At 44.6% G+C, this 15,962-nt stretch overlaps 1 protein-coding gene across 1 annotated transcript in view; it reads right to left on the bottom strand.

Annotated features, from left to right (window-relative positions):
- Nucleotides 1-15,962, bottom strand: part of CCDC148 (coiled-coil domain containing 148) — a 57,186-nt gene that overhangs the window by 40,477 nt on the left and 747 nt on the right. The gene's annotated exons all lie outside the window — the stretch shown is intronic.

Genomic DNA, 15,962 nt, shown 5'->3' with positions numbered 1-15,962 from the left:
CCATGCTGGTTGCAGCACAGAGCAGAGCAGCTCCAGCAGTGCCCTGGGACAGCAGCATGGCTGAGTGCCCCCAGTGCCCCGTAAGGCTCTGACCAGCAGCTCGGCCGTGCCACGCGCTGCTCGCTGATCCTGGCCCGTAACTTCACAACTGTTAATGCTTTCCCAGACAGCATCTCTGTCAGGTGAGTGTTGTCATGGTTCTATGTTTTTCGTTTTTGTTTTTGGGTTTCAGTATTCCACATCAAAACATCATGTAGTGTACGGGGCATTAAAGTGTCACTGCCCCAATCCCAGCTACCTATCCCTGTACATTACAGAAGTCACGGGATCTGGCCCTTCCGGGTGGGGGGGGGGCGCTCTCTTGCTGCCTTGCAGTGGGTGCTGGAGGGTGCTTTCCTAGCCGTTCCAAGCTTTTCAGGTTTGAATCGGTCCCGGGAACTCTCTCTCTCTTCTTGTCTGATTTATTAATCTCAATTGCAATTAAATTGTATCTATTGTGTTATCTTGTATTCCGATATTATAGTAAAATAAGTTTTCCTCCATAGATTGTTGCCGCTGTTCTTTTCCTCCCTTCCTTCCTTCCCATTTTGTGGGACTGGGGTGGGGGGGGGGAGGGTAGAGGCCTGTCGCCCCTGTCACGGACATAGATTGATCTGGTCAAATCCGTGACAGATTTTTGGCGCCCAACGTGGGGCACGATTGCTTTTTAGCTTTTTGAACGAATCTCTTTTTCTCTCTGCTCTTAGAGAGCTTCGTTAGGGAGCATTATCAGTAGTTCAGGTTTCTGTGCTGGAAAACCTGACCTTGAAAGATTAGGCGTACTGCCAGTGTTCTGGGATATTCGTAAACTTTGAGCACTACTTAGTCTGGGTAGTGCCTTTTTTCTTTTTTTCTCTCCTCTTGTTAGCTTCAATTCATTAACCCTTTTTTAGCAAGCACCAGCGATGAACCCACTCGTTATCGTGGGGGTGCTGGGTAAAGGATTAAAAGCAATGGTGTTAGTCACAACCTACTGGCCAATAATCCAGCTCATAATTATGTGTTGTGGAATTGCAACCATATATAGGTACCTAATGACACTGATGGAGACACCTATGTTTTACCTATTTGCAATGTGGTATGATTTGAACTTTGACATCTACATCCCAGAGGGAATGGCTAATTTCACAAACAACTACATCCCAGAAGGAATGGCTAATTTCACGAACAACTACATCCCATATGGAGTAGCTAATTTTACAAACAACACAATGTTCAGACCAGTCTCCAGGTTTTCTTCTCGGTTTATCAAACGTTTTTCGAATCTTGAATTAATACTCATGTTGGTGTGCGTATCGTTAATTTTCCTGAATGTACTCCAACGCATTCATAATAAGGAGTCTACTCCAAAACTAGAGAATGATGATTGGCAGGGAATATGGAGAGGTTTAGGAAAGGTCTTAGAAGCATGGGGACCCGCAGTGTCATGGGATTTTACTCTTGAACACCTGTGGGATCCTGAGAAACTAAGCCAGTATTTGAGTCAGGGACTATGCGGCTTACATAAATCTAAGGAGGTACAACTTATTTGGGGTTTGGCTTGTGCTTACCGTGCCCTATATAATACCATTCGGGAGAGAGAGAGTTTCCGAGCTGAGGTTCAAGCCAAAGGGGAAAATCCCCAAGTCAAATCTAATCAATCACAGGAGACACCAGTAACAATACCGGTTGCTCCTGTGGAGGGCAAGAAATGGAAACGAGTGTCTTCGCGTCTTGAACGAAAAAGAGAAGAAGAGGAGGAGGAGGAGGAAGATCCAGGCGAGGGGCCCTCCTCAGAACCACCACCATCGCGAAAGGCAAAAGCGAAAACTAAGAGACATGCAGAAGAGAGTGATGAAGAGGAAGTCTCTATTACTACTCGCCGGCCTCTAAAGATGACTGAAATCCAAGGTTCAAGAAAGGAGTTCACACGGCGCCTGAATGAAAGTATTGTTTCCTGGTTGGTTCGCTGTTGGGACAGTGGGGCCCATAGCTTGTCTCTGGATGGTAATGAAGCTCGCCAACTGGGTGCCATTGCCAGAGATCCAGCTATTGATAGAGGAATTAGTCGATGTTCGGATGAGGCTGCCTCCCTCTGGGAACGAGTGTTAATAGCCGTGAAGGAAAAGTATCCCTTCAAAAATGGCTTGAAGATTGCAATGAAAAAATGGGATACAGTTGAAAAGGGTATCCAGTATTTGAGGGAAATAGGCGTGGTGGAAATGTTGTATGACCCTGACTTTGTTCCTAATCAACCACACCAAAACCGCGACCCTGAAAGAGTGAGGACAACGCCTGAGATATGGCAGAAAATCGTGACAACAGCACCAGACAAATATGCCGCTACACTAACGTCAGCGTGTGACAGATACCAGGAACAACAGAGAACGCCCTTAGTTTATGAATTAATTCTTACGCTCCAAAACTACGAACAATTGCTGTCCCCAATTCATTCTGCCGTTGCTGCAATATCAAGAATGACAGAGCAAGTGTCTCAACTGATTAACCGTGACAAACCTGTAGCAGTATCAGAAACGCTTGATGAAGATCAGGATAATCAAAAGAGTCTAATGAAGGAGATGAAAGAGGTGAAGGAGACGGTGAAATTTTTGCGAACCCACCTAACTAAAGACGATGAACCTTCCTTCTTACGTGCACGATCAAAAATCTCAGCTGTTAGAGGCAGACGCTCTCCGGCTCAAGTAAGGAATAATACACCGCGAATTACCTTATGGTATTACCTACGTGACCATGGAGAAGACATGGGGAAGTGGCACGGTCAACCTACTCCTGTACTACGAGCCCGGGTGAAAGAATTACAAGGCAGATCTATCACCAGTGCAGTTGCTCCAGTTACCACAGGTAACGAATAGAGGGGCCCTGCCCTCAGTCAGGGGGGGGAAAGGGATAATAGAGTATATTGGACTGTGTGGATTCGATGGCCTGGCACATCAGAACCACTGAAATATAAGGCCCTGGTGGACACTGGTGCACAGTGCACTCTGATGCCCTCAAGTCACCAAGGGACAGAATCAATCCATATTTCTGGAGTGACTGGGGGCTCTCAAGAATTGACTGTGTTGGAGGCTGAGATAAGCCTCACTGGTAAGGACTGGCAAAAACATCCTATTGTGACGGGCCCAGGGGCTCCATGTATACTAGGGATTGATTATCTCAGAAGGGGGCATTTCAAGGATCCTAAGGGGTATCGATGGGCCTTTGGAATAGCTGCTGTGGACACAGACAACATTAAGCAGCTGTCTGTTTTGCCTGGCCTGTCAGAAGATCCATCTGTTGTGGGGCTGCTGCGAGTAAAAGAGCAACAGGTACCAATTGCTACAAAAGTGGTGCACAGGCGTCAGTACCGCACCAACAGGGATTCTTTGCTCCCCATTCATAAGTTAATTCGTCAACTAGAGCGCCAGGGAGTGATCAGCAAAACTCACTCGCCTTTTAACAGCCCCATATGGCCAGTGCGTAAAGCCAGTGGAGAATGGAGGCTGACGGTGGACTACCGTGGCCTGAATGAAGTCACACCCCCACTGAGTGCTGCTGTGCCGGACATGTTAGAACTCCAGTATGAACTGGAGTCAAAAGCGGCCAAATGGTATGCCACCATTGACATTGCTAATGCCTTCTTTTCCATCCCTTTGGCCAAAGAATGTAAGCCACAGTTTGCTTTCACATGGAGGGGCATTCAGTATACCTGGAACCGTTTGCCCCAGGGGTGGAAACACAGCCCGACCATTTGCCATGGGTTGATCCAAACTGTATTGGAACAGGGCAGTGCTCCTGAGCACCTGCAGTACATTGATGATATCATTGTGTGGGGCGATACAGCAGAAGAAGTCTTCACAAAAGGAGAGAGAACGATCCAAATTCTTCTGAGTGCTGGTTTTGCTATTAAGCGAAGCAAAGTGAAAGGACCTGCCCAGGAGATTCAGTTCCTAGGCATAAAGTGGCAAGATGGCCGTCGTCACATCCCGACAGATGTGATCGACAAAATCACTGCCATGTCTCCACCCACTAGCAAAAGAGAGACACAATCTTTTCTGGGTGCAGTGGGCTTTTGGAGAATGCATGTTCCAAACTACAGCCTCATTGTAAGCCCCCTTTATTATGTGACACGAATGAGAAATGAGTTTACATGGGGACCTGAGCAGCAGCAGGCTTTTGAACAGATTAAACAGGAGATAGCCCGTGCCGTGGCCCTAGGGCCAGTACGGACTGGACAGGGTATAAAGAACATCCTCTACACTGCTGCTGGAGAGAACGGTCCCACTTGGAGTTTGTGGCAAAGAGCCTCAGGAGAGACCAGAGGCCGACCCCTGGGATTCTGGAGTCGGGCATACAGAGGGTCTGAAGAGCACTACACTCCAACTGAGAAGGAGATCTTAGCCGCTTATGAAGGGGTTCGGGCTGCTTCCGAAGTAGTTGGTACTGAAACACAGCTCCTTCTGGCACCACGACTGCCAGTGCTGAACTGGATGTTTAAAGGAAAGGTTCCCTCCACCCATCATGCTACTGATGCCACTTGGAGTAAGTGGATTGCACTGATTACACAACGAGCACGGATGGGGAACCTCAGCCGTCCAGGAATCCTAGAGGTCATCATGGACTGGCCTGAAGGTAAAAAGTTTGGAATACCACCAGGAGAAGAAGTATCACGTGCTAAAGAAGCCCCACCATACAATGAACTACCAGAGAATGAAAAGAAATATGCCCTGTTCACAGATGGATCGTGTCGTATTGTGGGAAAGCATCGCAGATGGAAATCTGCTGTGTGGAGCCCCACACGACAAGTTGCAGAGGCCACTGAAGGGAAAGGAGAATCAAGCCAATTTGCAGAGGTAAAGGCTGTCCAACTGGCCTTAGATGTTGCTGAACGGGAGAGGTGGCCAATGCTCTATCTTTACACTGACTCATGGATGGTAGCAAATGCCTTATGGGGGTGGTTACAGCAGTGGGAGCAAAATAACTGGCAAAGAAGGGGTAAACCTATTTGGGCTGCTGAACTGTGGAAGGACATTGCTGCCCGAACAAAGACTATGGTTGTAAAGGTGCGCCATGTAGATGCTCATGTGCCCAAGAGTCGGGCTACTGAAGAACAGCAAAATAACCATCGGGTAGACCGAGCTGCCAAAATTGAGGTGGCTCAAATAGACCTGGACTGGCAGAACAAGGGTGAATTATTTCTGGCTCGGTGGGCCCATGAGACCTCAGGTCATCAAGGGAGAGATGCAACATACAAATGGGCTAGAGACCGAGGGGTGGACTTAACTATGGATGCCATTGCACAGGTTATTCATAACTGTGAAACATGTGCCATCATCAAACAAGCCAAGAGGATGAAACCTCTGTGGGAGGAAGGGCGATGGCAAAAGTACAAATATGGGGAGGCATGGCAGGTTGATTATATCACCTTGCCACGATCTCGCAATGGTAAGCATTATGTGCTTACTATGGTGGAGGCAACCACTGGGTGGCTGGAAACATATGCAGTACCCCATGCTACCGCCCGAAACACCATACTGGGTCTCGAGAAACAAGTCCTGTGGCGACATGGCACCCCGGAAAGGATTGAGTCAGATAATGGGACTCATTTCAAAAATTCTCTTGTAAATACTTGGGCCAAAGATCATGGCATCGAGTGGATTTACCACATTCCCTATCATGCACCAGCCTCTGGTAAAATTGAACGATACAATGGATTGTTAAAAACGATGCTAAAAGCACTGGGTGGCGGAACATTTAAGCACTGGGAGAAGCATTTGGCAGAAGCCACCTGGTTGGTCAATACCAGAGGATCTATTAATCGTGATGGTCCTAATCAATCCAGTTCCCTACATACCGTAGAGGGAGATAAAGTCCCTGTTGTACATGTAAAGAACATGTTAGGAAAGGCAGTTTGGGTTCTTCCAGCTTCTGGAAAGGGCAAACCTCTCCGTGGTACAGTTTTTGCCCAGGGACCAGGATCCACTTGGTGGGTAATGCAGAAGAATGGAGATGTCAAGTGTGTACCACAAGGAAACTTGATGCCGGGGGAGTGCAGTTACTAATTCTATGTATATGTATATAGCCACGTGTGCATTTTAATCATTTTTTTGTTTGTTTGTATATATGTATATATATTTTAAGCATGATGTAACGATGTAGAATAAGGGGTGGAATGTCATGGTTCTATGTTTTTCGTTTTTGTTTTTGGGTTTCAGTATTCCACATCAAAACATCATGTAGTGTACGGGGCATTAAAGTGTCACTGCCCCAATCCCAGCTACCTATCCCTGTACATTACAGAAGTCACGGGATCTGGCCCTTCCGGGTGGGGGGGGGGCGCTCTCTTGCTGCCTTGCAGTGGGTGCTGGAGGGTGCTTTCCTAGCCGTTCCAAGCTTTTCAGGTTTGAATCGGTCCCGGGAACTCTCTCTCTCTTCTTGTCTGATTTATTAATCTCAATTGCAATTAAATTGTATCTATTGTGTTATCTTGTATTCCGATATTATAGTAAAATAAGTTTTCCTCCATAGATTGTTGCCGCTGTTCTTTTCCTCCCTTCCTTCCTTCCCATTTTGTGGGACTGGGGTGGGGGGGGGGAGGGTAGAGGCCTGTCGCCCCTGTCACGGACATAGATTGATCTGGTCAAATCCGTGACAAGTGTCCTTCCAGGACGTGGCTGGGTGACTGCCTGGTGATAGCACTGCTCCACCACGTGGAGCCGGCCGTGCCGGATGGCTGTGCTCCCACATCACAGACACAAGCTCCAGTCCCAGCCGGCAGGCAGCACAAGCCAGGACCTTCCTCCTCCTCAGCTTGCAGTCTACAAGGTGCTCCAGAGCTTACAGTTGGGGGAGACTTTGTCTCCAAAAAGTTTAGACACGATGAGGTCTCAGCTCAGGCTTGTTTTTAGCATCAAGGGCAGACTGAAAGCAGCAGCTCAGAGACCTGAGAGCACTGAGCAGACACGGAACTACGCCCTATGCAGGTGAAGATCACCTTCTACAAAGCATCACCTCAGTGACAAACCCCACCACAAGGAATGCTGTCCCTTTCAGGAAGTAACAGTGGATCCTGGTAACCTCAGCGGTGCAGAAAGCTACCTCCCCGGATTTATTTATTTATCCCTTTGACAAACATTCCAGCTCTTCCTTCAGCCAACAACTTTTTGTTCAGCAAAATTTCACATACTCCCATTAGCTTCCATCCTTTTGGTCAGAAAGTAGGGGAGTACGCCTGAGGGAACTGATCCAAAAAATAAAATAAACCAAAACCCCACAGCAATCTGGCCATTTTTCTGCAATTTTAAGGCTACTGTATTCTGTTATTACTTACTATTAAGTAAGAACAAATTCTCTCGCAACCTCTTCTGCAATCACGTCATACGTTTCTATTCGATCTCAGACTTTCAACTGAAATCATTTTCTGATTCCACAGATTCGATGTTACGACTGCTACAAAATGGAAAATAAGTATGTTGAGATGGTTTTGGCAAGGGCGGGATCTGTTCAAACCCATGTTTAATCTTCGGAAACTAGAGAATGTAGCAAGGAGAATTACATAAGCACTGCAAGTTACATTTATTTCTGCTGTAATGCTGATGTTTTTAAAACCTCTTCAATGCTATGAAAGTCCGTCTCAGCCTTGATTCAGGCACCACACTTTCAGGCTTTGTTCTAACTTCAATACAGCCTCCAGGATGGAAGCCTCCATGCATCTTAGAAACAAAAAGTACAAAAGAAGAGGCATTGAACAGAAGCCATCGCTACATAGAGAACTGTTCCCCCAGCCTGCTAAATCAGCCATGTCTACAAGCGGCCGTGACTAAACCTTTTAGTGACAGTGAGAAGCACAGGGCTCATCAGTCGTCCTTTTCTGCTCCTGCAGATAAGTCAGTGCTTCACTGCAGCTCAGAACTCTCCAAGGTAATACCAATATGTCTTCTTAAAAGAAGGATTATGCCTCCAATTTCACTAAACATTTAAGAATGTTCTTATCTTAATGTAAGTACTTGTGCTTCAAGCACATGACTTAAGCATATTCTTAAACGGGAATGCCAAACATGAAGGCAAGATCCTGTTCCCTTTCATTTAAATCGAAATTAAACTCCACAAGTGTTACTCAGCACTTCTGCAGCAAGCCAAGCCTGCACAGCTGGCCAATGAGGCTGTCACACATCACAGCTTCTGGTGCTTCTTCCTCTGCGAAGGTCCCAATTCCACAAGCATGAGACTTCACAAAGAACTGAGCTACTAACTTCAAAGGAGTCTGGATCTCCCTGCCTCCGTTCAACACATCGTTTACATACAAAAGTCTTTGCAGATTCAGGTGGTGCCATCATTTTCCCTTCTTGGCTAAAGTGATGCTAATTGACAGAAGAGTAAAATTATTGTGGAGGTGGCATTTAGTGGTCTGGACATGCTATTTAAAATTAAACTTTTAAGCAGGTTTTAAATCAGATGTATTATAAATGTAAAATCAATAATATGAAGCCGTATCAACTCTACAGAAAAGACAATTTAACAGCAGAATCACTGACAGTTTAATAGGTGCATTTGGGGGAAACAAGGGTTTCTTAATTTTGCAACAGCAGGTGTTGGCAGTTCAAGTAAATCACTACTGACGTACACAGTTAAAAATAAAAACCAGAAATGAACCACTGACTCCATTGAAAAATGTTAGGAATGAATAGCAGCTTTGATTACAGGAGCAGGACAGATGTTTCCTGACAAACTCAGGAGAAAACAAACATTCAAGTCCCTCCATGTCAGTGCTCTCACTTTCTAATGTCTAGACATCTCTTAAAATCTAGGGGGAAAAGAAACTCCAAACCTCCCACTAAATATTAGAAGGAAATATTAATTTATTGGCTTTTGCATGTTTCCATCCAAAGGAAAGGAATATTGACATGCAGGTGTTTGAACGCTCTGATCCTCAGCATTGTTAGCAAAAAGAGGCAGAAAAGTCACTCACTGTACAGGATGGAGTAAAAACTAAAAATAACCCCCTTTAATCAGACCCATTTCCTCCTACCAGCAAACTGAGTGCTGAAAACCCGTTCACAACATTTTGATCTCAAAGAACTTGCAGCACTCGGTCCTCCACCAAAAGTAACACACAATAATACTTTCATCATTCAGTGTCAAAACAGCTGTTAGAGAAATCCCATAGATGGATTATCAATCAAACCGTCATTCCTTCATGAAAGGACTGCGGAGCTGTTTGAAATAGTCAAGCGTTAGAACCTTTATGTTCCCAGAAGTGACACAGTCCTCTTCGTCTGACGTAACTTCGTTATTTCCTCATTAAGTAAATGTTAATCCAGAATATGAAGATCAGTTTGAGGAGCGCTTTGGGCAATCAGCCTGTGGGAAGACTGTGACGCTGCAAGGGAGCAGAACAGAAGCGAAACAAAACCTTTCTGGACACCCATACGTGAAGGAGGACTTCTATTTCCCTCTTGTATCTTCAAATATTTTAATTAGCAAACCCAAGATAAAATGGAGAAAATTTCACGTAGGAAAAAAATGTTTTCAGTGCAACAACGACGTAAAAGAAAGGAAACCAAATGTCTGACAGTGGACAAAGGACATAAGAAGGTAGGAAATGGAGTCACCCATGCCTGCCAGGCAGCCACGAGCCGAGGGACCCAGCTGCCATCTGGCTGTGCTGCTCTGTGCAAACACGGACAGGCCATCTGCGCTGACCAAGGGCAGCATTTAAAGTTAGCCAGCTGCAGGCAGCACACCTGTCCATATCAAAGCATAATTGAAATTAAGAGCATTACCTCCATGTGTAGCATTAAAAATATTACAAATTAAACCATATGCTGTGACACATTTATTTAAAGACTCGCTGGAAGAAGCAAGTGAATTTATCCATCACAGCAGCCTATAATTTCCTCCATTATTTAAGCAGCAACAAACGTACAGTAAAATTGACCCTTAATTAGCAGACTTGCAAAGCATGTCTGCTCATTCACTACCATAGGTGGAAAGGAGCATATTTGCAATGGTGCATAGAACAGCATAATACTATGCTGCTCTGGCATCCTTCCTATAAAAAACGTGGATCTACATTGCTCATTTAACATAACAGAGCTTAAAACGATGTTACAGAAAACTGCAGTGGAATCAGCATTCCCTGCATTACAGCACAGCATCTCGGTGTTGCCTGACACATTTTTTCTGCTAGTGGAAAACAAAGTCTGAGGCACTCCAAGGAGAGAGATACTAGGGGAACAAAATATTGCAATTTCATGATCTCTTCAGGCTCATCAGTTTTGGAAAAAGAGCATTTCAGCCACCCACACAAAACTGATTCTGTCTTATTTTTCTCTTAAACCAGAAAACTTTTGAGTCATATAAACACAGATAGCAGACAGAGCAGAGAAGCCCTAAAAAAAGCAGCCTTCTTACTTAGGGTTTCTTTGCTTAAGAGCACTAATGAAATGATGCTCCTGGCCCAAAATTTAACCTTCTAAACACTAAAGTGAGCCAAGTAAACCCTTCTCATGCTTTTATGTCACAAGAACATTTAACTTTGTGATTAAAAACAAAATCAATTCCCTTGGCAAACTAAAATATGCATTACCTCTCTAACAGGTGGCTCCCAGAACTAGACAAGGCACAGCACTTCAAACTGAATCTGTAAGAAAACACTGCATAGTTCCTTATTTCCACACTTATGATCCATACAGATCACTCCAAACTGTAGAAGAAAAAAAATGTCAGTTTGTTTATTTGTAAAAGCTTTGGTGCCATTCTCCTTCCTAAAGACTTAGGTTTACTCTTGAGGACTCTGCTCTGCAAGGCTATGGCCGTCCTGGTCAGGATCCAAAGGACGACACAGCTGCATGTATAACCTTAAACATACCAAAACAAGGAGTTTAGTAAAGTCTGAATTGGTATCACACGTTCTTGATACTATACAAATATACAACAGGAAGTAAAAGAACATTTTTCTAAGGGAGCTAGAATACATTTAAAATAACCAACCAACCTAAGACTGCATGAAATAACCAGGAAGAAAGGTCTTACAGGACTAATAGCATTATTAAATCCAAAGATAGCAGAAATATCTTTCTGAAGAGAAGCCCAAAGCTGTGAAGTTCTAGAAGAAAGGGGTGGCTTAATGAGAAAAGAAAACACGTTACTTTAACAACATGGAATGAAAGACTGGGGTGAGAGCAGCCAGTGCTTCGAAGCAATGTTTCATCTATAGCAACACAGGGCCAATGGGAAAAGGATGCTATTTCACAGGCAGGGATAGCTGGAGAGCTGGGCTTAAAGGAGCTGCAGCAGAACTCTGAGTACCATCACATTTACCTTGCCATCTGATATTGAAATAAATCAATACCAAGTAATAGCAGAAATTCAGCAGAAGACACCTGATGTCACTCAGAGTGTGCAGAAGTCATCAATCCACTGAGAAAGAAATCGTTTACTGATCACTGAGTATAAATTTCTGCACGGGGATCTGGACTGCTGTCATCAGATCACAGCCCCAGTGATCACCAGGTAAGCCCACTGATTTGATTTTGTTTCCAACAATTAGAAAGATACAGAGTCACACACAAAGATGTTTTTCTGAAAGCCTCTTATTTCAACACTTAGAAAAGCAGAGTCCATAAACAAAAGCCTTCTTGCTTATGTATTTTCTTTGTTGTCTTGGTAAGGCTGCCTGAATTCCAGTTTGAAATTCTGCATTCCTAGATTGATGAGAAAGATTACAGTTTGGCAACTTTCCCAAGTTTTTTTCCAGTCCACAAATCAAGCCCAGCACTGTTTTGTCCCGTAGGAACTGCGAATTATCCCAGCAGGCCTTCACCTATCCTTGAACAGATTTTGGTGCTTGCAACCTCCAGAGTTTTTGTGGCATTTGTGTCAGTGCTGGTGGCTTTGTTTTGTTGGCTGGGGGTTTTGGTTTTGGTCTTGATTTTTTAAAAATAGGTTGCTAGTTTCCACAGATAATGCTTACAGGCTTAGAACATGAAAACCCATCAGTGACTGCTAATCTTTTTTTTCTTTATTGGACATTCCCACAGCTTATTCTCACTTTCCCTCCCCATATCGCCCACTCAGCTGCTGCTGAGCTGCCCGGTTTCGTCAGATGCAGCAACACGCAAGAGCAGCCCTGATTTATAGATGTCCCTGTGGTGCAGCACGCTGTACCCTCCACATTGCCAAATGAGCACTCACTGTTTCACCCTATAAACCAGGACAATATATTGATATGGACACCTTTTGTTTTGCCAAAGAAAGGTTACTTTTCTTAAACTCAGCAACTGAGTTTATATTGCTGTCCAGCAAGCTGTTATTCCTCAAACCTCAGTTCTGTTGGCAGAGATGCTCAGGGCAGCCCATTTCACATCACTGCCAGAAGAGAAGGTCCCCCATCCACTCTACACATGGCTACTTGCCCACTGCTTCAGTGTGGGCACTGAAAGCCAGAACAGCGAGCTGGACGAGGACATTGATACAACTGAAAAAGAAGCTATGTTGTGGAGAGTTTGGGGAAAACTGGATCAATTTTCCAACCTAGCTGACTGCACAGCTGTGCAATCGTGCTTGCTGGCACAATGAAAGCTAGAGAGATAACATGACAGGATAGCACTTCCCCTTTCCATCACACCTAGGCTTCAGCCAGACTGAAGAGGCTGTGCCTTGAGAAGCTTAATGATCATGACAAGTGCTTGAAGCACCAGGTATGAACTTCTGATTCTAGACCCTGCAAAACCACGGAAATAGAAGAAGAAGAAAAAAGGAAATGCAAATAACTTGGTGTCATCCAAACAGCTTTCCTCATTTACTTGTTTTTAAACGGAGAAGGAGAAATCCATACCAAAGACAGAGCAATGATGTGATATGTCTCCATACAAGACTACATATTTCTGTAAAAACCCCTCGCTGAAACGGCAAGATGTCACTCCATGACTCTTCCAGGAATACATCTTCTATTAGTTCCCACATCTCAGTTTACAACAAAAGAAGCATGGGAATGCACACTGCTTTCTAAAACCAGATGCAAATACAGTTTAGAAGCTACCCAAAGTCAACTGTATCATGATTGAGTTGTTGTGACATCAACACAATGCTTTGCAGTAACTTTTAAAATCAAATTGTAGGTTTTAGTGATGAGGGGGGAAAGCCCCACACATCTGAATGATTTCCATTGTGAATGCTAAGCAGCTGCTCATTTGTTCAGTAGCCTTGCCATGAACATTACTCTTCCCCAGTAATTTTTTTCCAAACCTTTGTAATTTCAGCATCTGTAAGAAATTACAGATAAGAGACAGCACTAAACAGTTTCCAGAAAAAAAAAAAAAGACAAAAAAAGACAAAGACAACACTGTTTTTGTGCCCAGTACTGATCTTCCCAGTCCTCCATTTCCAAGGAGCAACAGCTCCCACTTCTGTGGCAACAGCTTCCACTTTCTAAGCAAAGCCATGGTTCCTGTGTGCTTACCTCAAATAAGAAAGCAAGGGTGATCTTGAAAAAAGAGAAACTATCTCTCAAATTAAAGATAGGCATGATGATGTTTTGCAAGGACTGTGAACATCATAGAATCACAGAGTATCCTGAGTAGGAAGGCACCCTCAAGAACCATCAAACACAACTCCTGTCCCCACATAGCACCACCTGAACACAACCCTATGGCTGAGAGTGCTGTCCAAATGTTCTCTGAGCTCCAGCAGCTCGGGGCCATGCCCACTGCCCTCTGGAGCAAAGCCTTTCCCTCACTCCCACCTGACCCTCCACATGCAGCTCCGAGCTGTTTCCTCTGGCCCTGTTGCTGTCACCAGAGAGCAGAGCTCAGCACTGCTTCTCCACTCCCTGTGAGGAGCTGTGGGCTTCTCAGGCTCCTCTTCTCTGGGCCAAACAAACTGAACTGCTCCTCATACTGCTCCTCTACGCAAATGCACGTAGCATTGGAAATGAGCAAGGGAAACTGGAATTTTTGGCCCAGTCTTAGGGTTATGATACCGCAGGCTCAGTGAGAGATAGCAGGACAACTCACACTGCTGCAGGGCTGAGACTGGTGGCTTAGGCTGCTCAGGAGAGATGGGCAGGCAGGAGAAGAGCCCCTGCACTGGGGAGGTCTGAGCTGCAGGGAGCTGACTGTGGTGTCTCTAGGGGAGGGTTGGTCAAAAGTGGCTGGAAGACCATGTGGAAGAAACAGACCCGGGGGTGTTGGTTGATGCTCGGCACAGTAGTGTGCCCAGGTGGCCAAGAAGGCCAATGCTGTCCTGGCTTGTATCAGAAATAGGGCAGCCAGCAGAGCAGGAGGTGATCGCCCCTCTGTACTCAGTTCTGGTGAGGCTGCACCTCGAGTGCAGTGTTCAGTTTTGGGCCTCTGACTACAAGAAAGATATTGAGGCCCTGGAACATGTCCAGAGAAGGGCAATGGAGCTGTGCACGTTTATGGGGAGCAGTTGAAAGAATTGGGGTTGTTCAGCCTGCAGAAGACGAGACTCACGGGAGGCCTTATTGCTCTCGACGACTTCTGAAAGGAGGTTGTGGCGAGGTGGAGGTCGGCCTCTTCTCCAGCTTAACTAGCAACAGCATGAGAGGGAATGGCTTCAAGTTGCACCACAGGTGGTTCAGGTTGGATGTTAGGAACAATTTATTCTCCAAAAAAGCATTCAGGTGCTGGAATGCTGCCCAGGGTGGGTGGTTGAGTCACTGCCCCTGGAGGTGTTCAAGAAGCGTTTAGATGTTGTAGTAAGGGATATGATTTAGTGGGGAAAAATTGGTGGTAGATGGATAGCTGGTCTAGATGACCTTGGAGCTCTTTTCCAACCCTGGCAATACTACGATTCTATGAAAAGTTCACACAAGAGATATTGTGGTGGGAGGATGCTGCAGGTCATCCAGACAGGACATAGCAGCAGGACTAAAAACCAAAACAAAAACAAAAACAAAAAAAAAGATAAATTGGATTAATTTCAGGATAGATTAAATGAAGCAGAAAAACATACTAATGACTTGAAAGACTGAAGGAGCACAGCAGCAGCAAAATATCCGTTAAGTAAATTGTGTGCCTAAAAAGCTGGAGAACAAGCATAAACCTTTTAAGAGAACAGATTCAAGGCTCATAAGAAACAAGGAAGTTTCAGAAGGAAAATATGCCATTAGATTTTTTTAAAAAGATTTGCAAACATAATGGAATTGGCACTTTCCAGATGATACTGAGAATGAGAAAGAAATCTTACTTCCAAGTCACATTCTGAAAAATAAAAAGATAAAAAGAAACAGTACTTGTTTGTTGCTGATCCCAAAATTGCTGTAAGAGTTTAAATGTGTATTTAATAAAGGCAACTACTAGCTAATGGAATAAGAAGAATGGAATCAGGAGAATCAAGCTCTTTTTACTGAAAGTCAAACTCAGATGCTTTTCCACATTTTGTCCCTACGGGGCTCAGTACAGGGATAGATGGGTGGGAATTGATGACTTGTGATACACAGTGGTCAAATTAGATAACGCAATGGCTGCTGTGAGTGCCAAAATAAATATGAAAAGCATGACTAATACCAATTAGAATGAAATTGCTGTTCTTCACTGACAGTCATTCAATATATTTGAAAATCTTATAGGATCTCAAAAAAAGCTATTTTTTAACTCTTTGTATTTCTATCTTGCTAAGATAAACTGGCTGAAGAGCATTTTCTCATTCTTGCTGTTGTTCCTCACTCCCATCTAGCCCCAGCTGTAAATTCCAAAATACAGAGAGAACTCTGAGTGTAGTGGTTCTGCAGGGAGACAGGGCACATGGAACAGCCTGTTCCAAATAACACTGAAGGTTGCAGCTGTCCACCTGGAGCCACCCAGAATCTGAAAGGCCAAGAGATGGCATTAAGCCACCTTTCACAGCCTGCCAGTAGACTGTGCCTTCTGTATTCACAACAATAACGCTCAGAAATGTTCCGTTTGCCAAGCGAGGCGAGTAAG

Source organism: Lagopus muta, chromosome 8, assembly GCF_023343835.1.
Source record: "Lagopus muta isolate bLagMut1 chromosome 8, bLagMut1 primary, whole genome shotgun sequence".
In the NCBI taxonomy this organism is placed as follows: domain Eukaryota; kingdom Metazoa; phylum Chordata; class Aves; order Galliformes; family Phasianidae; genus Lagopus; species Lagopus muta.
The sequence above is the reverse complement of the archived record's forward strand: the minus strand, read 5'-3'. Positions and strand labels throughout refer to the sequence as shown.